The sequence below is a fragment of the Ursus maritimus genome, unplaced genomic scaffold (assembly GCF_017311325.1).
Source record: "Ursus maritimus isolate PB19 unplaced genomic scaffold, ASM1731132v1 scaffold_6, whole genome shotgun sequence".
NCBI lineage: Eukaryota > Metazoa > Chordata > Mammalia > Carnivora > Ursidae > Ursus > Ursus maritimus.
Window position 1 is genome coordinate 31,840,662 of NW_024426774.1, and position 24,986 is coordinate 31,865,647.

The 24,986-nt window shown below is 44.1% G+C and overlaps 1 protein-coding gene across 2 annotated transcripts in view; it reads right to left on the bottom strand.

Moving 5' to 3' along the window:
• Positions 1-12,858, bottom strand: part of SLC8A1 (solute carrier family 8 member A1) — a 317,880-nt gene extending 305,022 nt beyond the window's left edge. For both annotated transcript variants that reach the window (XM_008700195.2, XM_008700194.2), the window contains exon 1: positions 12,692-12,858. The gene's annotated coding sequence lies outside the window, so the exon portion shown is untranslated. The remainder of the gene's footprint in view (positions 1-12,691) is intronic.
• Positions 12,859-24,986: the final 12,128 nt, after the last annotated feature.

Here is a 24,986-nt window from a genome sequence, read left to right on the forward strand (position 1 = left end):
GAAGTCATACAAACAGAAGTGAACCAGGATTTTAATGCAGGCACTTTGCATTAATTATGCCACCAGGCTTTCCAAAATGGCAGCAACTTTTTGTTTGTTTTCACTACCTCAGTGAACAATACTGTCCTCTAGTAGCAAAGAGCTCCCTACTTAGATATTTAGTGCAGAACAACCTTTCCACGCTGCCCTCCTTTCCCGTGAATAAATGTACGTAGTTTGCATTACCTTCTCAAGAGCCTTCACGTTTGCCTCTCCTGTCTCATGCCTCCCTGTCCCCTGAGTAAGGGCTTCGTAAGCACTCCTATTCATCACGTAGCAAGGGAAAGATGATCCATTTGGGGGATCATCAGCTAAAATCTGAGGTCTGAAATCACTCCAAAGTCATGTAATCATCTCAAGGTTTTTCCATTTGGTCAGGAGAAAAGAAAATAGAGAAAGAAATCCTAGCAGTGAGCAAGCAAAACTAAACTAAAAGGTGGGTGGGGTGGGGAATGATACTGAAGTTTAGCACAGCAAGTGAATATTTTGCTCTAATAGCAATAAATCAATTTTTTTTTTCGAGAATTTCAACACAGCTCGCAAATCTGATGTCTTGGGGTCAAGACTTTTTTTTTTTTTTTTTAACCCAGTAAGGAATTCAAAGAAACAGGAAAACAACACATTCATTCATGGTTTTGTCTGCCAAGCTTTCTTAGTCACTCACGTACACCAGATACTGGGTTAAAAAGATGAATAGGGGCGCCTGGGTGGCACAGCGGTTAGGCACCTGCCTTCGGCTCAGGGCGTGATCCTGGCGTTCCGGGATCGAGCCCCACATCAGGCTCCTCTGCTATGAGCCTGCTTCTTCCTCTCCCACTCCTCCTGCTTGTGTTCCCTCTCTCGCTGGCTGTCTCTATCTCTGTCAAATAAATAAATAAAATCTTTAAAAAAAAAAAAAAAAGATGAATAAGATAATATCCTCCAAGAAGCCCATGTTCTAGTGGGGTACTACAAAAGTCAAGGTGTGAGTGGCCTTTCTGGAACAGAACTCTTTTATTGCTAGAGAATTCCAGAAAAGGAGAGACTTTCCGCGCATTCAGAGAGTGAGATCATGGGTGCACCTTGACCCACTCAAGATGGACCACCTCGCTCCCAGGTTAATGCACCTGAGCTCTCGGTTTAATACACCCAGGTTTCTAGAAACCTCCGACTGCTCAGCCTCCAGTTCTACCACCCAGGGTTTCCAAGCGTAGTCAGGTCCCGGAGGCCTTGGAGCACCTTGTCTGTACGCTGTGCATCTTTCAGGGGCCTCATGATGGACAATAACAACTGCTTCAGATAATAATTTGTTCACCATCCACCCTGAAGAGAAAGAGCCGCCTTTCTTTGATGTCTGACCTTACACACCGGGAACAAAAAAATGAGGTCACATGCATGCGTTTATATCTGGGTCACCAAAAAAGATTTACTTCCTATAAATATTTTCCACACTAGCTTATTGATATTTCACCTTAAGAAGTGTGTGTGTGTGTGTGTGTGTGTGTGTGTGTGTTTGAGTGCAGCACAGCCCTCTCTATATTTCTAGTTCTAGACAGTGAACCAGTCATTTATTCATCAAGCATTCATTGAGTGGCGTCTATGGGCAAAGCACCAAACCAAACACTGTCAGCATTACAAAGATAATTGCACCTGCTCCTGACCAACTGACAGTGTTCAAGCAACTCAACCAGTAGCTCCGATGGCCATGAGTACTAGGAAGGATATGGAAGAGTCCCTAAAAGGAGAGGACTGGAAGAATGATGAAAACTGGAGAGAATGAGAGGACATTCCAGAAGGAAGGAATGATGTGCATAAAGGCAAAGAGCACGGCTTCTTCAACTTAACTTCACCTACGAATCGCCTGGGAGATTAATTAAGATGCAGATACCTGGGTGCTATCATCAGATGTCCAGTAGCTCTAAAGAGGAAACCCAAATCTGAACTTTAACAAGCACCCCAGCTGATTCGATAGGGATAGTGGCACAAAGGGCAGAACTGGGTGCAGAGAAGAAGGGGTGGGGGTATCTTTAGCAAACAGACTGCAGAGCAGAGCACTTACACAAGGTACCTGACCGAAGGTAGTGCCTAAAAATTAGAAGACAGTGTTTCCTGCCATACGGTAGAATGTTGATGTGAAATAATATATCAGGAGGGCTTTCTTTCTCACAGATTGGGACTCCAGACAGCATCAAAATGGGGAGCTCCTTGATGAGCTGGGGGGAAGGTAGGAGAGAGGATGATGAAGAAGAATGGACCCTAATAGGAGATCACAGCACCCCTGCCCCCCCGCAAAGAGGAGGTTAAAACATTGGGAGTAACTTATCCCTACTTCATAATTTTGCAAGGGCTAGTTCTGCCCTCTTTGAATAGAAACAGCTAAGGGTTGCTCCGACATTACATCAACACGTGACAAAGACCCAGGATAAATGGAAGTCCTTGGAGACCTTCTATCGAGGTTCCATGCACAATTCCTGAATAGAGTAGACAATATATAGAAATGTAAACCCCAAAACCTGAATCCTTGGGTGGTGAGGAAAGGTGTGCTCTTTAAATTATAGGGTCTTTATGGGGTATCACCACTCCCTCTGTTCACCTCAACTGAAGGGTAAATCTTTGTAGTCGCTTTCTGTATTCTAGTCTGCCTCTTGGGACTAGGGATGTTTAATACAGAATCTAATTTCAAGCTATGTGATGGGAACATCCAGAATGCCTTTAAAAAAAAAAAAATCTTTTTTCACAAGGAACATGCTGGTTATGTGAGCAGAGGCTGGTGAATTTCATCAGCTTTTTCCCTGAGTCATTAAGCTTCATCTTGAAGTAGATTGCTTTTCAGGAGATGGAACCCTATCAACTTGAAGTTTGTAAGTCTTTTAAATTTTCCTTCACAGTGTCAAATCACAGTCCTTGAAAGAATAAGGTGCACTTGCAAAGAGCAGAAGAAGGAAGTAAAAAGAAATTTTTTAAAAAACTCAAGTTAATAGATGGTCATGCAATGGTGACCCTTCATCAATACTCTTTGCAACAATTTTCTAAAGTTCCTGACAATATACACAGTGACATGGCTCTAAAACCATGTGTGTGCATATATACATATGTACAGAGAACAAATAAATTTTTTAAATGGAAGCAGCTTAGAAAGGAACTGGCCAAACTTTAGTATTTGTAGGAATAATTGAATAGCTTATAGGAAAACATGAAATTTTTACACAAATCCCTAAGCACAGTTTATGGGACATATAGTTTCTCCGCCAGATAAAGCATCTAGTGAATATGTCCTTTACACCAATCCCCTATACCTATATTTGAAGAATTGTTTAAATATTGGCCGAAGTGTTAGGATTTTAATGTTAGTAACCATGCCGAGACTATTATGTTATGGTCTTCTTGTGATAGGCCAGGATTGGAGAGAAGCCAGTGGAAGAGTTGAGAAAAAAAGTCAGGGGAAGAAATGCCAATCATTGAATCATTTCATTAGCAAGTGAAGATAGTAACTTCTGCCTTTTTTTTTTTTTTTAAGATTTTATTTATTTATTTGACAGAGATAGAGACAGCCAGTGAGAGAGGGAACACAAGCAGGGGGAGTGGGAGAGGAAGGAGCAGGCTCATAGCGGAAGAGCCTGACGTGGGGCTCGATCCCATAACGCCGGGATCACGCCCTGAGCCGAAGGCAGACGCTTAACCGCTGTGCCACCCAGGCGCCCCGTAACTTCTGCCTTTTAAGCAACGACCACTTTTATCAGTATCAATAACTTATGCGAGAACACACAGTCACTCATTCATTCAACAAACCCTGAATGTCTATTCTGTGTCTGGAGTGGGAGAGGCACTGGGGCTAGAGCCATGAAGTAAACAGATACAATCTCTCCCCTCCTGGAATGTATTATGTAGCTGGGAAGACAGCTGACAGACGTTAATTTAAATTATTTCAAAAAGAAACATCATTATCAACTCTGATAAATGTTGTAAAGGTAAAACACTGTTCAAGAGTAAGTAATGGAGTAATGGAGGACCTGACCCACTTGGGTATTAGGGAAGGCTTTGCTGAGGAAATAACATGTGAGCTGAAAATTAAGATAGTCAGCAGGAAGCCAGGCCAAAGATTATTGGAGGCCCAGGTCTTGGATTAAACTTTTTGCAATTCACTTTCTCTGTAATGGGGTTACTCACAGACCTATGTTCTTAGATATGCTGGGGGATGAGATCATGCTTAGAAAATACTCAAAGCAGAGTGGGGGACACAGGACAGGTGGGCACCTGGGTGGCTCAGTTGGTTAAACAGCCAACTCTTGACTTTGGCTCAGATCATGATCCCAGGATCCTGGGATTGAGCCCCACAAGCTCCCCTTGCTCAGCGGGGAGTCCGCTTGAGATTCTCTCTCTCCCTCTCCCTAGGCCGCCCCCCCAGAATAAATAAATATTTTTTTAAAAAAAGAAAACTATCAAAGCGGCTTCTGTAATTTTTTTGAGACTTGCCCTTCTAAGGTCACAATCATGTAACTGCATTCTGCCACTGCGCTGGGGGCAATGTGGTGGACAGAAGGATCATTGGTCTGAGAGCCAAAAGAAATGAGTGCTGGTCTCAGCTCTGAAGGACCAGTCCTGGGGCCTTGGACAAAGCATCTTCCCTTTCTCAGCCTGGTCTGTAGAACGGGGAATTTTGCTAACAATAGGAAGCTATAATACCCTAATCCCTCACTTTGGCACTCAAGGTCGGCATACATAATACAGCACATGTCCACATTCCCAGGGTTACTGTTCCTGGTAATCAGCTGAGCTACTAAATAAAAATTACCCAAATATGTACCATGTTTTCCTTTCTCATGCTTTTCCATCGGCCCTCCATGATCCATCTTAAATGTCCAATTTCCCTTCGTAAAACTGCTTTTACTGCTAGGAAGGCCCATGAAAGCATCCAACTCTATCCCTACGCCCTTTTCCCAACACGAAAACTCAGGCCATGATAACTTAAAAAGCTTTTTCAAAGCCACACATCTCAGATTTGACAGAGTTAGGCTGTAAAACAAGGTCTCAGTTTCTAGGCCACCTCTCTTTGCACAACACCAACCCCCACTGCTAGGATTCTTCAAGCCCACTGATAGTGCCTTTGTGTCTCTCACAGTCTAGCTGTGTGTCGGGAGTTGGTGAACTAGGGCCAGCAGGTTGAATGGTAGCCTGCCACCTATTTTTCTAAGGCCCATTTCCTTAATTTCTTTTTTTTTTACTTTTTGAATAATTGAAAACAATGAAAATATAATATTTCGTGATGTGAAAATTATATGATGTTCAAATTCCAGGGTCAATAAAAAATGTTTTATGGCCCACGGCATGTCCATTCACGTAAGTATCGTCAATAGGTGCGTTCACACTACAACGGCAGTGTCGAGTCATTGTCACGGGCCCTGTGGCCTCCAAATGTTTACTATGTGGCCCTTTGAGAAACAAGTTTTGTGACCTCTGGTGTGTGTCCTTATGCGTGTCCTTATCTTCCTTCTCTCCGTGACAACCTCCCACAATCAGCACGTTCATAGAAAGGCACGCGGGTAGGCACAGAGACTCACCGTTCAGCTCAAGGAATAAAAACAAATCCTTACTGAGCACTCACGTGCCGGAAACCGCTCCAAATGTTTTACAAGTATTAATGTATTATTCCTCCCAAAACCCCCCACGTGGCTTCTTACTGTTATCATTCCCATTTCACAGATGAGCAGAATGAGGCACAGAGAGGTGAAGTCCCCAGCACGATGTTAAATATGCCATTTGTTGAATCCAAATAAATATTATGACTGTCATGATATGCCTGTTGACCTCAGAGAACTTGAGCCTGAGTAGTCCAGAGTCCCTCATTTTGTTCATCAATACCCTGAATCTTCAAGTCAAAGCCACTGTTCTCTTCCCACCTTGGGGGATCATTAGGAGACATCTTGGGAGTCCTGAGGCCAGAAAACACAGATACATTTCCGGAGGCCTTCTACATTATCGCACACAAAAGGAAGATGGGACTTTGGTGACATGACCTCAGAACCCTAGCTCTGAATTCGACTATCTCCTGTTTCACTCTCAAAAGTCATTTACTTTCACATGGTCTTCATTTGCTCCTTTGATTAGAAAGAACTATTTGATCTCTGCTGCTCCTTCCAGAGCTAGCTGTGGTTCTAAGCAGCAAGAGCAAAGAGAAGGAGAAGCTCTTAGAAGGGGCCACTGACAGGTGCAGGGCCAGGAGAAGAGAGGCAGTGAGGGGTCAGGGGAAAAAAGAGCCACCACCTCTGCCCAGTAGGGAGCTCACATCCCCCAACAGCTAGCAGGCAGGTTGTTCTGGAAGAGTGACTTGGAACGTCGGAGAGACATGTGATATATGACGGAGCACGTCTCCAAACCCCATCCTTTTGTCCCTGCCCAATGCTGTTCACTTTGGGGCCCTACCATGGTCTACGCAGGTAGTTTAGGTTTGCAGGCAGGGTAAGCAGTCTGATTTTCTAAACTTGCTGGTGGGACTGGATGCGATACATTGAGCAGGGCAGAGCCACAGCGGGCCCTGGGTCCTGTGTTTTATGGGGAAGCAGAAATGAGGAAGAGGAGTCCAAGAAGCTCAAGGGAGAAAGCACCAGAGCCATTCAGTGCCAAAAAAAAAAAGAAAAAAGAAAAAAGAAAAGAAAAGAAACGAAACACCACCTGTAATGGCCCAGAAAACATAACCATCCAATTAAAGGAGGAACAGGATGGCAGGTGGTCTGTCCCTTGTCTGACCTCTCAGACTGTTGCAGTGTTTCACTTTAAAGGCCATGCTGGAAATTCACCCTGAATTTTGGTTTCACTTGTAAAATACATGGGTGCAGTGGCTTATGCTAGCATTTGTTCTAGATCCACGGTTCCCATGGCGTAGTTCTGACTGGGACACACAGCTGATTTGAAAAGTCTGGAAATGGCCCTAACGTTGCCCCAGGGTTGTCCTTGTCATAAAGTAGCTGGGGCTGGTTTACAGGTTTCAAAAATAGCTAGGCTTTATTTTATTTTATTTTTTAAGATGTATTTATTTATTTGAGAGAGAGCTCGCCTGTGTACACGTGGGGGGCCGGCGGGGAGGGGCAGAGGAAAGTCTCAAGCTGAATCTGATGGAGGAGCCCCACGCAGGGTGGGCCGCGGGGCTGGATCTCACAAGCCTGAGATCAAACCTGAGCTGAAACCAAGAGTCCAGCACTTAACCCACTGTGCCACCCAGGTGCCCTGACTGTATTTATTTTAGAAGCCCTTTTCACTCTCTGAAAATAAACTGAAATGCCTCCTCCTCCACGAAGCCTCTTCCAAGATTCTCTTCTTCCTTTCAACTCTAACGGCATTTTGTTCATTAGATAGTGGTAGCAATAGTTCCCAGGTGGCTCAGCATTTAGGTGTTCTAGACTACGACAGCCCTAAGAGTAGAGAGCATGGCACAAAGAACATGGCTTCTGAACAGGATCAAAAACTGGTAGGATCATCTATTAACTCTTGGATCAGTTATTTAACAGAGACATAGTCGTCGTCTTTAAATCGTGATAAGGACCCTTCCTTGCAGGGCACTTACAAGCATTACATGAGAAAACACATTCAGAGTGCTAAGATTGGGCCTGAGCAGACAACGGGAGCTCAGCAAATGTCAAATAACTCCTCTTCATCATCTGCATTCTTTGAAAAGCCAGTGCAGTGCCTTGCATACAGTGAGTGCTCAATAAATACCATGTTGGGGTTGGAATAAATTGCTGAATCACCCTCTCGTCTGTCTGACTTCATCTCACATTAGATTCAATGAAGAAATTATTATTCTGACTTCACATGTAACGACATCTACTAAGTGATTATTTTTTGTCTTTTTTTAAATTAAGGTGAACTCCAATATTTAAATTTATTTTTCTATCTCTATCACATATGCAAGAATCCATCTGTCTGAACTGGTATCGCATATGCATTTTGTAGGTTACAGGTATGACTATTCCAAAACGACGTATAGTAGAAGCCATCCAAGATTTTAAGGATATCATTTCACACTGGGGAACATAACTTTGCCTATTCTCAGAAGAACGCGAAAGGCTACACCTTCCGGAAAGGATCAAATGTTTGATACCTTTACCACCCCAGAAGTAAAACTTCAGTGAGGAAGTGCATTGCTGGCTCTGTCTGGCTGCTGTCTACTCCCTCCACCAGCGGCCCGGTTCTTGGGCACGCAGGTCCTCACACTTCCCCACCAGAAGGAGCCCCTGAGGGCACAAACTGGGCACCAACCCAGTTTCGAACTACTTTCACTTCCTCTGTACCTTCCTGTGTTCCAGGCCCTCGGGACTCTTCTGTCAGCTGACCTGATAAACCAATACAAGTTAACGAACAGATGAGAGCGCTTCATAAGGACTAACGGTGGCTCTTTCCTAAGTGCTGTCATTGCATTTTATTAGGGATCTACCAGAATGGAATCCTTTTATTCAAATGAGTGTCTAAGAGTGAGAATCTCTGATCTTATGTTGGCGGATGGAGAAATGCTTCCAACCCCAGGATGTTCTGCCCCCCGCCCCAGATCGCTTTACGGGCAGCTGCCTATCCCGTACTTGCCCCTGACCGCAAACACATGTCCTTCACTTCACTGCCAGTCAGGACTTTTCTCCTTCCACATGTCCTCCTCCTCCTCCTCCTCCTGAAATTGGCTAGAGAGTTTCAGGTAAAGAGAAAATGGGATTCTCTTGAACCTTTGTCTATCTTGTTCTGTACTACACTCTCTCGGCTAGACAGACCAAAGGACAGTCACAGATGCGGGTATAAAACACTCGGAGTTCCATATGAGTTGTCAGCAAGGAGCGTCTACACGAAACACTTGAGGCAGCAAGGGCTGCAAGCAACTGTCTTCCAAGTTGAGCCAACACACTGGAAGAAGGCACCATATCTCCTCATTTGCATTCTGAGCTGCTCTTGATGAAAACATGCCAGGGAGAGTAGCTTACCCCAGGAGTCTCCAGTTCAGAAAATAGGTTGTTCGATGTACAAACCTTACTGAAAAACTAATTATTGATTAGTTTAAGTCTTCAAAATATTTGTTGTATAAAATATATTCTGTGGGGTGTGTGTGTGCGCGCACACGCATGAGAACCTGAGGAGGGAGGGAGGCAGTGAGAAAGAGAGAGATGGAGAGACACAGACACAGGGAAAAGAGAAAGAAAGAAAACTGAAAATCATCTCACTGCATTTAATGAGGCCCCACTGGACCAGCTCCGAGTCCAAATCAAAATCTCAGAGGCCAACTCTGAAAGCTCACATTTCCCGAATCTATTCCATCCCAATGGGTCAGAAAGCACCTGACATTTACTTCCACTAAATCTCAAGTATGTCTCTAGGGGATAGACATGCCTTTGTTCCGAGACAAAACTTGAAACGGCTAGTTCAGCAGCCCACTGGCTTGGTTAGCCACAAGTATTACTGAGATTAGAACCCAAGTGATTGGCAGCTACGGAGCGGTCAGCGATGTTAGCCTTGATTCCGAAATCTAGGGAAAGTCAGGGAGAGTATTTGCCACAAGAGGGAGCAGGAGAATTTGATCAGATGGGAGACTATCTGGTAGAGGTTATGATGAGGGGTCTAAGTATGAGGTATGGACAATACTGGAAGATGTTTTGGCAAGAGTCATCTATCCTTTATAAGAAAAAAAAGGGGGGGAGGATGAAAAGAGCAGGAAGAAGAGAGAGATAGCAACACATTGATTCTTAAATTCTCGGCAAATGTAAAGCAACTATTTAATTTTTGGTTAAAAGCGACATACACTCACACTGCAAAAATACAAAACATGCAAGATAGGTGCTCTACCACCCTTTTTTAATCGTGTATTTTTTTTCCAGGTTTAATTTCTATTTCAACTTGGACCTTGGTTATTTCCATGCTGCTGGGGTAGCCTGCTTGCTACTTACCTCCATGCTACGCTCCCTCTACCTGAAGGTGTCATGGAGAAAGGACTCCTCTCACTGAACTGCAACACCAAAATCAGATGGCAAAGTCCGAAAATGCACTTACTTTGGGAGAAACACAGCCATGACCTAAATGAACGCTTTAACTTGCTTTAAAGCAGGAATGTAACCTCATTGGATCTGCAGAGCTTTTATCATCATTTATTTTTTCAAAGAAACAGATTAAATACTGAGAGGGAAGAAACCATGCGTTTACTTTGCAAGATAAATAAAAGTCTATTTTTGTCCGATAAAAAACATGTTAAATATAGCTTGCTAACAAAATGCTGAAGCTCTCTTGGAATTTTTTTTTCAAAACATAGTAAGCTTGAGAGAGCAATTAATGTAATTCCTGCATACAGTCCTGACTATACTTCATCTCCCTTTTGTAATTTTATTTGGAGTAAAAGTGCTGCTATCACTTCTCTTCCCCTTCATGGTCAACAAAATGGTTAGCTAGCTCTTAATCTTTAATCCAAAACGATAGAGCAAAAACCATTCAATAGTAATGATAAAATAAATAGAAAGAAGAGAAAGACCGATGGATAGACAGGTAAGTAGATAATGGACAGAATGATAGACAGAAAGATGTAAAGCACAGCCTTCACATTCTTTTAATTCATTACTCTCCTCTTCCAGCCCTGTGAAGCTTCCAAGACAGAGTAAATGAAGTCTGATCGTCATGAACACTTGCACCCTTTGCAACCCGGCACAGCTCGATAGTCAATAACAATTTACCTCTACCCAGTTCCTTAATTCCCTAGTACTTAATCATTCCATATTTAATACAAGACAACAGCCATTTTAGGGAGAAAAAAAAATCAGGGCTCTTTTTTTAATAGGTGGGAGAAATCTTAGCAAAACAGCCCTCAGAATCAAATGTAATTCTTCAAGCAGACGGAATTTGTAAAATGAAAACCATTCAAGACAACACATCTTGCTTCTTGATGAAGTAAGTGGGTCTCCCCCCACCTTCTCACTCACAAGGCCCCAAAGATGGAGCTAGCTTTCCCTTCCTTCCTCCTTTCACACCAGCCTAAGCAGCCAATTAAGCAAGTTTAGCAAACCCAGAGAGCTAAATCCAAGTAACACAGGATTTGAAAGAGGAACCTAAAAGCCATCACCCCTATTCTGGTTTTGTTTTCTTATCTGAAGTAAATGGAACATCTAGATACATTTCTACCCTCCTTTCCCGACTTGCTGCAGGAGTAGCTTTGAGAGAGAAAGAGAAAACATGCAAGTGTGTGTATGTGTGTTTTGGGGAGGGGAGGCGTGGGGGGGGAGGTATACTTGCAGAATCCCCTCCTGGTCGCTCCCCCTTTCCCTTAGCAGATCTTCACACAGATGCTGGATTGGGGGCGCTCCGATTGCTTATATTTGGAGATCCTCAAGCTATGCCTGTACCCAGATCTGATCAGAACCCACCTACTCTGCTAGCTCCTCCATGGTCTGGACGCCAGGACTGGCTTTACCACATCTGTCATTTTTTAAAAAGCTTCTTCCACTACACCTCCTACTGATATCCTTTTTTTCTCTTTTTAGTCTTTACACCTCCAGCAGGACAAAGTTTGTATTGTTACAGTCACAACCACTAGTGGCTGACTAGCAGGAAAGATACAGAGCGCCGGCAAGGGAGCCAGGCTAAGGGGGGTTAAACAGATACCTAGGGCAAAGCATGACTTTCTTTCCAATGACTGCGGACACCATGCACTATTGCTCTCTTCAAAAAATTCTTTGTTAAATTCGATCACTCTGCTTTCAACCCAACCACTGCCACTTTGTCTGGAGAGGGAAATACAAATTGCCAGCCCCAGTCATTCATCAAATAGTCAACAGAATCCATGGTGGGGGGGGGGGTAAAAATCAAGGATGCACACATACTGTTTTTTTAAAGCATCGTCTGGGCAGATTTGGTTTCTTTAGCCGACTGTCCACCCATAAGACCTCCCTCTTCTTCATTAAGGAGGAGCCAAGAAGGATATCCTCACATCTCAGAACACAGACCATTTCCCCAAGAGCCAGCAAAGCTCCAGAGGCAGATAATGCAGCTGCAAAGTTCCCTTCGAATCTCGTGGAGGAAAGATGCCTGTGCGTGCAGAATCCCCAACGCACACCCCGGCACAGTGCCCAGAGACGGGGACCCTTCAGCCCACTCCCCCGCTGTAATTCCCCCTTGCCTGTTCCTCCTGCCCCGGCCACAACACCCTCCTCTCCGCAGTCCGTGGTGAAGGAGCACCCAGAGCTGGCCGGAAAAGAGACTCGCGAGTGTGGCCTTGGGGAAGACCCCAGGGATTACCAGGAGGTGGGATGACCGCGGAGCAGAGCCCAGTGGGTGGGGACGCCTGGATCCCCAGCAGCGCTGCATTCCGGGTGGACTTAGCTCTTCGCGCCCTGAAGCCTCCGAGCCCAGCGCCGTGCAGGGTGCAGCATCTCTCCTCAGCAGCCCGCCCTTCCTCCGGCAGCCGGCACTGGCAGGCAGGCACACTCACGCCCAGACGCACCAGCCCGAGCAATTTCGCCCCCCGAGAAGCGCGGACACCCCAGAAAACGTGTAGGGACACACGCGCGCGCGCACACACACACGCGCACACACACACACATACAATTCAGCAGCCGGTCCTTCGGCCAAGCGGAGGGAAGTGTAGCCTTATGAACAAGAAATGGAAAATAGTTGGCGGTAGCTGACCAAATCCCTTCTGCTGCCCATCCTAAGATCCTACCTGGTTTGGGGGAGTGTGGATGGATCCTTCCCCGCTTCCTCCACGCTAGCAGGCAATACGGCGCACTCCCTCCTTTTAAATAGCTCCCGGCCGGGAAGAGGTCGCTCCCATCTTCTGGGGGAAGTACAAAGCGGGCGGCGGCGGGCAGGCTCCCGTGCAGCGCCGGCGCGAGCGGGAGCGGCGGCTGCGGGCAGCCGGTGCGCGCGGGCGGGAGGCAGGCGCGGAGGCCGGGAGGCTGGGAGGGCCGGGGCCCGGGCGGCGCGCGCGCTCCTCCTCCCTCCCGCGCACACTCGCCCGCCCGCCGCCCGCAGCCTCGCACTCGCTCACACGCGCGCTCGGCCCCGCCGCCGCCGCCGAGCCCCGGCGCCCTCGGCGACCGCCCGGGAGGAGAGCCGGCGCGTTTCTGGGGCCCCGAGCCGGGGGGGAGCCTTTCCAGCCTCCCAGCCTCCCAGCCTCCCAGCCTCCGCCGCCGAGACGATTTTTCGATTTGCTCCCGGCCCTCGGCCCCGCAGTGCGTTCTGGCCGCGCGCTAGCGCTCTTTCGGGCACCCAGCCCATCGATTACACGCGCAGACGGGCGCTGCAACTTTTCTTTTCCACCTTCCTCGCCTCTCCCACAGGCAGAACCCTCACCCCGGCTTGCCTACCCATTTCTCACCTCTGAAATTGTTAATCCAGATATATCTCTCTTCCTCCGCTTTCTAGCCCTCTGCTAAAGGAAGCTTTCGCTTAGCAAAGGGACCTGGGGATGTATCAATGATTTTCTCCTACATCCTCACTGTGTTTTTCCTACGTATAGACATGCAGAGCAGCACCGTGGCTAGAAGCCGCTGACACAAGCAGATAAGGATGTGGGGGTGAGGGGAGAGGTATTCCCCAGCCAAGATCTCTGAAAGAGTCTCCGTGTTGGTATTTCCTTCAAAGATTGCGGCTCACCTGGGGAATAAAGACCAAGAAGCTGTTTAATGCGAAAGCCGTGCCGCTTCTAAACTACACAGAGGAGTAAAAGCTGAGCATTAAGGTTGAGTTGGGAAAAATCTAATGCAGCAATCGACGAATAATTCATTGGCCTTTCCGAGAGAAGCATTATCATTGCCAATACATCACTTCCCCATAATTAATAAAGGAGCATTGCACCAGGCCCTTGCTCTCTTGACAGCTCATTCATCCTTACAAATCCTTAATGACTTGGCAGGATGAAAGGCTAGACCCACTGTGGAGTTCACAAACCTGGCTGCACATCAGACACACCTGGGAAGTTTGTTACAAATGCAGATTTTAGCATCCCATCTTGCAGCTGCAACCCGTTCTCAAGGGTGACTCCGAGCTTGTTTTGAGAGCACCAGTTGACATTCACCACTGGTGACATTTGCCGAGGTGTGAGGGGTCAGGGACAGCTGTATGGAGAAGGTGAGAGGAACAGAGCACCCAGCAGAAAGTTAAGTGCTTAGCAGAGGTCTCCCCACTACTTACACTGCAGCTCTGTGGTAGCCAGGCCACAGGGTAGAGATTCTGACTCCAGGAATCCCACCGTTGGACAATGAGGCCAGTGGCTCTCAACCCTGACTGTGCTTTAGAATCTCCTGGGGAGCTTTTAAAAATCCCAGAGCTTAGGCCACACCCCAGACTGATTAACTTGGAATCTCTGGGGGTAGGACCCAGGCACCAGTAACTTCTTTTTTTTTTTTTTTTTAAGATTCCCTGGTTGATTCGTACCTGTAACCGCTCTGCCCAATACCCCTCAACCCTGAATGTGCATGTGAATCACCTGGGGATTGCCGGTTCTCCTGGAGCAGATCCGGAGCAGGCCTAGGATCTGCATTTCTAGCAAACTTACAAGTGATGTTGGTCCTGTCTGGATGAGGCTTGTGTTTTAATTAACAAGGGTCTGCTGCGTCCATCTACTGGTCGGGGATTCACAGCTTGATGGAGGAAACCAAGCTCCCTCTTGTCTTGTATATTCCCGGGAATCATTCTCCCCTAAGAACATTTTCCTTTCCTTGCTAGGACTTAAATGTTCTTGACTTTTTGTTAGACTGCACTGACTAGTGGGTGTAAACAGAATGACATGTGGGGAGACACAGAAGGTCACCATCTTTCTGTAAGAGTGTGTCCTTAGCCAAAAGTTACTTAGGGTACTGATTTCAAGGGAGTGTGAGAGGCAGACATTTGGCTCACACTCAATGAAAGGGACTTGGAGAGAAAAGTGGCCGCTTTCTAAATGACACAGGCACAGCCAGTAACTAAAGACTCCCCCACAGGAAATAGGACCAGGCTAACTGAAGGAACTGAGCAAAAGAGCTGAATGAAAATGCCGGTGGACTACATCTCACTGGAAAAGATTCCGTGGAAGGGGCGTGGCCTATTCATCTATAGGGACCACTTAGTGAAAGCTCAGATTTTTCTTGGAACCGTAAGCATGCTTGTGACATGGGTGACAACAGCCTTGTTCTTAAATGGCTGTATGCCAGGAGTGCCCAAAGTTCACCTTGTCAGTAGCTGAGAAAGCGTTAAGGCTTCATCTTGGTTTTCTTTATTCCTCCTCTTTTCCAGTCTAGTCTGGTATTAGGTTAATTTGAATTTGGGGGGGAATCTACATTAAGATCCTCTCTTTACCTAGAACCATTAAAAGGCAGCCTAGTGCCTAGTGATTCGGCACACCCTTTCTGAATTGGCTCAAATTCTGAGTCCGTAAGTTTTTTTTTCCTTTCATTTCTCATTAAAGGCATCTTTATAAGGGTTCCAGGGCCCCAAGGCAAGTCAAACCTTTTGCTCCCTCCTAAATGTCATACATGACTGGATTTTTATTGCAAGAATTATCAAAGGCTACATCACTGGCACAAGGCTCTAGGTAAGGAAATAGAGCAGTTTCTGCAGGCTGTGGCTTTGGAAAGAAGAAGTATTGTATGTAGGAAGGTGGTGATTTACATTCCAATGCCAATAGTTATTTCTTAATTGTATGCTTGAATCTTGATTGCCATTCTTTTCTTCGGGCTCAGGATTCAGAGATATGGGTCTCTTCTGTTATGTATCCAAAACAGTAGGGCATGACCATTTTGGGGACTCCACAGGGAAATCACTAAGATTTGATACATTCTATAAGATGGCTCAGATTTTCATGAACTAATTCCCTGCAAAGCTTCAGGAGATCTTTTAGCAAACTCGCTTTCAGACTATGTATAAATGTTGTGAATTAGACTCTACTTTTTCATCCAGTCTACAGAGAAATTGGACATATAATCAGGGTTACCAAAATTTTTAAAAATATTTAATATTTTACCAAAACACTCCATAATTTCTCAACATAAGAAAAACAAGTACTTTGTTGTAATTTCTTTCATTTTTACTTCGAATTACTTAGGTCAGAGGTGCCATCCTTGTTTTTCTAGCGTTGGGTCTTTCTAAGTGTATTAATAGAGTTAGTAATTCCCCACCTCATTTCCTCCTCTGCCAGCCTTCACACTCAACTCCCTGCTCATTCTTGAGCTCAGTCTGATACTGATTTCTACATAAGAAAACACTAGTCTAGCACGCCCGAGCCTGATCGGCGCGTGGAACTCAGCATCAGCCATTCTCCCACACCTAGGAACTTCAACTAGACCACTGGCACAATTTGTCTTTTGGGTTTCCATTGCTGCTGATTGGATCCAGGGTTTTTTGCTTCAAGGGTGACTGCAGGGAATTTTTTGTTGATTTCTAAGTGCTATTGTTCCTCCTTACCGGGGTCTTGTTCCTGCAAGTAAACTTCTACTTCTCTGTTTTGTTTTGACTAGTTCAGCACCACCCTGAATTCCACCCAGTGAGTGGGCCCTACTGCTGGGTGGGAAGCAGCCTCCCCAGTAGACTCACAGTGATAACCCCTAATTCCTTCCCTGGGGGGGTTACCCACTTCCTCTGAATTTGCACAGTGTTTGGATCAGGGACCTGCACTTCCACGACTGAGCAATTTATCGTCAAGGACTGGGCTTGTACAAAATCCTGATGCTCTTGTTTTCCACTTCTGCCCCTTATTACACTAAGGGCATTATCTAGTCAGTGTCCCACAACTTTACCAGTGAGTAACTTCATGGCAGAATCATTATCTAGAGCAATTAGTGGGTCGGAAAAGAACCAAAACTGGTTAAGATTTAAGGATTTGGAGTCAGAATATCTGGGTTTGAATCCCACCTCCGGCTGTGCGATCTTGGGGAAATTCTTTAATCTCTCTGAGTCACGGTATCTTTATCCGGAAAATCTAGATTGCAGAATCTCCTTAAAGGAGTTATAGGAGGGATAAAATGTATATAAAGTGCTTGACATAGTCCCTGATTCTAGTAATTGTTTAATAAATGATGCTGTTGTTATTACTATTGTTGGTAAAGTTCCATAAAAATGATATTCATAAAATAAGCATCTACGTTATTAAGTTCCACATAATCAGGCCATCTCATTATCAATAATGATTATGCTCTCATTTGTACTATACAGAATTCTGTACAAGAAATAAATCCAAGAGGGGCGCCTGGGTGGCACAGCGGTTAAGCGCCTGCCTTCGGCTCAGGGCGTGATCCCAGCGTTGTGGGATCGAGCCCCACATCAGGCTCCTCTGCTATGAGCCTGCTTCTTCCTCTCCCACTTCCCCTGCTTGTGTTCCCTCTCTCGCTGGCTGTCTCTATCTCTGTCAAATAAATAAATAAATAAATAAATCTTTAAAAAAGAAAAGAAAAGAAAAGAAAGAAATCCAAGAAAGTGAATGCTCTGCACTCCGAAAGTACGTGCCTTCTCTGTAACGAATGAAGCCGGTGTGTAGTTTCTGCTTCTGTAAGTACAGAGCGCAGTTCTATGTTGATAGAGGGGGCACCACGTCTGTTGTGTATCAGTTTGGAACAATGTCAAATCCACTTATTGGCAACAAAGACCAAAACAAACAGTTGTTTTTAGAAATAAAGTTGTTTTGATATAAGAATGAAGTAAGTTGTGTCACGACATCATCATCTCCTCTCTTCTCACAAATAAGAACTCAGCAGTTCAGTTGCTGGAGGCCCCACCCCCACCCCGGGGTGGGGGGGGGGCTTCTTGATAAAAACATGAAGAAGCAACTATGGCAAAGGGACATTTAGACTATAAATACCGAGAGTTCGTGAGGCCCATCTGAGAGTGTTCGGTCTGGGCAAGGCAATTCCTTCTCATCTAAAATAGCTCTCCAAAGACCTTGGGGCATTAGCTCTTGCCTTGGTCAAGGCGACTCTTATTGGCAGCGGTGAAAACCATGTTGCAGCCCTTGGCAAAGATCATCCTGCCCATCAACACCAGAGCTACCGTTCCCTAGCAACGTGCTCTAGCAACAGGGAACTCGAACTTTTGCACTGACAGCTGGACATCAGCTCGCAGTTGGCTAACCTGTGTCTCCCAAGTACCGACTCCTATAAAGATTCAACCCCACTGAATGTGGACTTTATTCCTTTCCTCTCCTCTTGCTGGAACAATAGTGTGATTAATCTATCACTGATTTGGAGTATATTATCTCTTTATTGGCTTACGAAGAGACATCCTGTATGTTATTGATTTGTGAAATTCCTGTAGTGAACCTGCGTTAAATAAACTGCTGGCAAAAAAAAAAAAAAAACCCCTCAGTCTCTGAGCATTAATTTGCTTTCCAAAACAAAACAACATTCTTGCTGGGTCACATTTCTTTTCTTTTATGTCTGGGTATTAACTTCATCCCATCTCCATTATAATCTGGGGGCATAATTTCCAATAGAGTCATTTTAAACACATTTCACTACAATGAAGATTTTGCTTGTCCTAGCAATCATCTATATTTTTTTAAAAAATTTTTTTGAGAGAGAGAGAGACAGAGAAAGAGCACGAGGCAGGAGGGGAGAGGTCAGAAGCTGACCCCCCCCTCCCCCGGTCGAGCACGGAGCACAACACAGGACTGGATCCCAGGACCCTGAGATCATGACCTGAGCAGAAAGCAGACGTTTAACTGACTGAGCCACCCAGGAGCTCCTGTCCTATCAATTATATTAACAGATGACCTTATCTGTGACATAAACTTCTTCACTAAGTTTGCACAAACTTTCCTCAACATTGATTCAAGGACTCTCTACCAAAAGAGACTGGAGATGAAGCCTCCAGGGTGCTCTGCACCAGTTATTTGTGTAGATATTAAAATTATTTGCCATCTACAACCTAACTTTAATTTAAGAAATCCTTAGGAATTAATGAGGGAATTATGATTACCCTCATTTTACAGATTGAGATCAAAGAGATTTGTCCAACACTGGCTACACAATAAGTATCAGTTAAACTGTTTCCAAACAATATGGAAGCCCAGACCCACTCTTGGAGATTCTGCTCTCATTGACTGAAAGTGGAGTAAGGGCACTGGAAAATTTTTAAGTTCCCTGGATGGTTCTAAGTTTCAGCAAGAGCTGGGAACCTCTGGCCTCAGATCAAATAGCTAATTAGTGGTAAAGATGAGTGAAAACAATCCCTTTACATTTGCCACAATGCTGCTTGTATTCTGCTATTCCATCAAACATTGATATTTAACAGGATATAAAAATGGGGACTCTTCTTGGAAACTTAAGAGAGCTTACAAATGTTTGAAGGCCTTTTTACATCTCTAAGGGGCACAAGTGACGTTTGTAATTGACCTGACAACGATATCTGAGCGGATTGGAAGAGATGATCAAGAAAATTGAGTCCACTGACTGCATGGCCTCTTTCTGTTTTGTTGAACACCCAATCCCCAGCATCTAGAGCAGTTTTTGGTACATGGTAGATGAATTAATAAAGCACATATTGTGCCCTGTAAGGGACTGCCCTGTGTTGACAAAAGATGGATTTTGGTCCTAGGGTAAAGTAAACTCGTTGGCCCCTGTCCAGTGTGAATTGCAACTCAATAGCAATCACCTCCTTGTAGCTACAGTGCAATCCCTAGTTAGCAAATGACATCGTCACCAGATCCACATCCACAGTCCTGCCTGGCCACCTGCTCTGTGATGACAGAGAGATTGTCTGTGACATTGCGGGAGGCCAGACCACACAGAGATGGCAATCTGACCGAGCCTCAGGCTTACGTCGGTAAACTGACCCTTTGTCAATTATCTAGGGAATTACTTATAAGCTCATTTGGCCCACTTTGTCAGAATGTCAGAGAATCTCTTATTTCCTGTTAAGAGAGGCTCTTTAGGCATATAATTTATGGATATGTGCTTGTTTTCTCACTGACTATTTTTCAAGAATCAAGGGACCTGTGAATTTGCTGATATGTTCCAAGTCAGTCATCAAGCAAGTCTTACTAAAGGCAAAAGCTGGGCAGAGCAGAGACAAAACACAGTTGCGAATCGTCATCTTAATTCATTTTCTCAGTCATTCCTTTCTGTTTTCATTCACAACTGTACATGAGGGCCGACCCTGGGTCCAGGCACTGTCCCAGACCTGGAGATACAATGGAGAAAACACCAGTTAAAGTTTCCATCCTCTGGGATTTACATTCTACTGGAAAAAGAAGAGGCAGTACGCAGAATAAGCCAATGAACTCAAGCTAGGGTATCAGCTGGAGATCCTGCTCTGGAGAAATGAAGCAAGGAAACCAAGCTAGTGACTTTAGCAAGCAAGTACGGGTGTAGGTGGTCGGTGCTGCGGACCCCTCAGTGAAGTCAGAATTTCCCATCGACCATGCCATCCCTGTTTTGAGAGTCCCACATAGATGAAATGATAGGGCTCAGTGTTTGGCTTGTTGGAGACTCTGTTTCTGCCATGAGTCGAGGTTCCTTGAGGAGCTCCCGCCTCAAAGCGGCCAGTCTCGTCAGGTTCGCGCCTCTATTTCAGGTGCGTGTTCACCTGCTATAAATCCGCGAATTCCTCCAACACGACAGACAGCTCCCAGAGGTTGCATATAAAAGGACTGTATTCTTTCTAAGGCCGAGCTGCTGCAAGAATTCTGACCATCCCTCTGGGTTTTATTTAAAGAATGGTGCTTTCATGCAACCGGATGGCGAACTTTCCACAAGTGAGCTCTCATGGGTGAACCTCTTCCCACAAAGTCAACAGCACTGGTGAGGAGGGAGGGGAATAACACATGGGTAGCTTACTGATGGTTCCAGTGCTTCTTTCCATGAGTTTGTCACACTCCTGTATCCTTCTTTGTATATTCTTGTCTGAGATCCCACAACACACATACCGTACACACATACACACACATACACATTGCACTCATACACACACACACTCTTGCATGAACTCACACACTTGCATACACAAATCTTAATTGTGGCTAAATATCTAATTGTTAGAAAATCACCATTTGCAAATTTGCAAAAACACACGGAAATAATAGCTGACTTTTGTTGTTGTTGCTGTTTTTCTAATTTTATGTAACCTAAATGGTCTTTTTATTGGCCAGATCTTATATACTTGGTTTCAAGTCTCCTTAGAGGCTCGTAGGCTAATGCAGAGCATGACCCATGCACTGCTCTCTTTCAAAAAGAAGGATGATAGATTTGAGGCCTAAAAAAGATACTTGACTTATGTATCTTACAGATCTTGAGAGACATTTGGTTTTTGTCTTTCTGTTTCTTTTGTCAAAAAAAAAAAAATCTCTGTATCTAGAAATTGCTCAAAGAAAGATTTTAGATGGAAATTTGAGATGGAAATTATTCACAGCAAAATGCCAACCTAACTCAAAATAGACGATCAATAAATATGTGTTGAATAAATGATGCAAATTAATGGAGTATGCCTTATTATAGGGCAATCATGTAAAGGGAACTTGGTAGCACATTTACTGGCTGAATTTGTAAATCAGTCAGGCAGCAAACAGTGAGTGACAACTCCATTCGGGGCCAAGAACTAAGTCCTGTGGTGGTTAAAAACATGAATTAGATACCTCTAGGAACTTAGCTTCCTAGTAAGAATTAGACTGAAGATTTTTGAGCACGTGAATGCAATAGCAGATAGGCACTTCATGAAGGTACATCTTGAGGAGGGTGTGAGATGTGTCAAAGTCAGCGTGGTCAGGGATAAAGAGACCAGTAGGAGATGATTACAGTCATCTCACAGAAACCCCAGCCAGTACGAGGACTCTGAGCACCGACTGGAGAAGAAAGGGAATATAGTTCTTTTTCTCCTTGGCTCAGAACTTCAGCAGAGTCTCATTATTGCTCCTTCCCCAGCCCAGGACTTTTTAAAATTACTGAGTTTTCATTTTCAGGGGAATCCTTCTGGATAGTTCCAGTTAGAACACATATGACTTCTGTAAGGCTGCCAGTATTCTAGGAAACAAGTCTCCTGTGAGTGTGGCATACTAAAGGGGGGCGGTCATCTGCTCCAGCAGGCAAGGAGGGTGTCTCATCACTGGGATGGTGCATGATGATAACGAAGAGTGGACAACACTTAGTTGGTTTTATTATTGTGTTTAAACTCTCTGTGGACAATGCATCCCCTTACTCTTTGTGTCTTACAGTCATCCTCCCACTGCCTGATGCCCTTGATGGGCTGCCTTTTAGTAGGTTATAGGGGACTGAGAATATCTGGTCTTCTTTTTATGACATAGATCTGACTTGTAGGTGGGGAGCAGGTGACAAGATCCTCCCCCTACCGCACCTTCACGGCCACTCCACTAGCAAATTGCCAGACATTTAAATCTACTATGTGGGAAAGGCAAACGGAGCTAACTCTGACAAAGTACAGCCTCTATAAAGAGCCTCTTGCTTCCCCTAACTACAGCTGCTTTTAATATTATTTTAGAAATACACAGAATCAATGAAGGAAATCTGAATGTAGTCAGAACGTTTCATCAAATATTTATTGTCTTTTGAACACACACACACTCAGAAGAATGCTGTTTTCCTAAAAGCAGTCTTATTTGTTGGATAACAGATTCAAGATGAACCAATTAGCTTGATTTTTCATATGTATTTCTGACATCTCTTGTGACACACCCTCATTCTGACACAAACTAAAAGTTTGTACACTTGTCATTAGGAGAAATCTTGTGTTAACACTAACACGACTTGACATTGTAGGATCTATTTTTAAAATGGAAACCTATGCTAGATTTTTTGGTCTTCATCCCTTTGTTTTAAGGTAAAATGCTATTTATTTTATTTAAATAAATTTAATACATTTGATTATTAAGAGTAATTAAGTTTTAATACATTAAAAAATATATATGGAATAGGTTATGCTATCAATTAATTTTATCTCAGAACAATGAAGAGGTCGCTGCAGCCTATTTGTTGTAAAAGAGGGAAATAGGATCTGAAGGAATTGATAACCTCTCCAAGTTCATAATTGCCCAATACTTGCAAATATAGTCAGCTGTGTCAAGGGCAGGAGTTGTGGGAGAAATCTGAATCTATTATGATGTTGAAACTTAACATTACATATGAATGAGTCAATTACAATAATGAGGCTCTTTCAAAACTCGACCCAAAATTTTCCAAACTGGTATGTGCATTAGGGAGCCACTGCAGGAAAGGAGCTCCCCAGAGCTCCACTGGAGGCAATCATTCCAACATGACTTCAGGGTCTTCCCTGCAGCTTTTATACCCAATCGGATGACCACATACTGGAAGAGTGGAAAGAGGGTGTCGTTACAGTTTTGCTACTACCTAGCTGCTGCCATCTTTGTCTCCTTTTATTTCTTCTACGGAACAATGATTTGTTACCTTTTACTTCTTCATTAAAGGTCATAACCGCGCTCAGGGCACCTGGGTGGCTTAGTCTGTTGAGTGACAGATTCTTGATTTCAGCTCAGGTCATGATCTTCTGGTTGGAAGATTGAGCCCTGCGCCAGAGTCTGCTTGAGATTCTCTCCCTCTGCCCCTCCCAGCTCACATTTTCTCTCTCTCTCTAAATAAATAAACAAATAAATAAAATATTTTTAAAAAGGTCATAACAGCACTGAGCTTTGCTTCTCTTGCAAACTGAGAATACTAATAAATTTTCTGTCTCTTTCAAGAGGATTCTGAGAATCATTTGGTGCAATGAACAGGAAGTGTTTGGAATGACAGGAAATGTGATTCTGTACCTTCTTACATTCCAAGGTACTCAAACCTATAGTTCATGTTGGTTGGTTGAATATGTCCTCCTCCCCTCGCCAACCCAACAAGCACAGATGCTGGAAATTTTGACTTGGTCTTTACCTTTATGATGGGTGATTCTACTCTTTATTCACATGTATGATGTACCTGAAAAAACTATGATTACTTGACATCATTAACTCATTTATAAAGGGCCCAAGAAAGCAATAAATATAGTAGTGTCTAGACATTGAGGTGAATTAATCATATATTTTATAGGAACAGGTACTCTAAAACCAAAATATACAGAGAAAGAAAGCAGCTGGATAAGTGTTTTAAAAGATGGGTTAATTTGAGAGTGAAATCCCACCAGGGGAACCGTTAATTAAATCCTGTGAAAGGAGTGGAGTGGATCCCCAAGGCTGGCCGGAGTCTAAACTGGTAGAACACAGTGTTTATTGTGCCCCTTAGGGTTTGTATCTGACCCTCAGGAGGGTTGTTTAGCTTTTTACATGTCCAAAGACTTCACCATTAAGCCCAAGCTCCCTATCTTGGAAATGTCTCCTATTGCGCAGAGCTGAGAGTGTGATGGGGGATGGATGAAACCCAATGCCACTGCTAAAGACCAGCTCGAAGTGAAAGGATCTGCTTTATAAAGCATGGCCCGTAGATCATACAGCAGCACTGCCCTCCTAACCAAAGGTCAGCATCCTGATGGTTAAAGTTGTTTCTGATGAGGGGTGATGGGGCTATTAATTAAGTACGATGGAAAAAAGGACAAACTCTAAACGGTTCTATTCACTTCTCTAAATTCTCTTTCTCCTCTCAAAAACACTGCCAGCTGCCATCTTTGTCTCCTTTTGGTTCTTCTACAGAATGATGATTTGCTATCTTATGCTCCTTCTCATGAAAGGTCATACAGGGTCTCTCTGCATCTGACATTCACATAAACAACTTCTGTCCTTGTTACTTCCTCCAGAACACTGTTTGCTTTAATTAAATCCTGATTAATTTCCACTTTTTCCCAAAGAAAACAATAGCGGTCTCCTTTGATACTTTTGAATTTATCTGTGTGCTCACCACCTTTATCTATTCTATTCATCTATTACCTATTAATTCTATCTAATATCTATATTAAATTTTTATGGCTATCATCTTGTAATCTTCACAAAGAACTTTAATAACAAAATTGGAATGAAGACTATTTCATATATGACCATATTACTGTGCAAAAATTAATTTAATTATTATTAATTATAAGCAAACTACTTCAGAATCCTA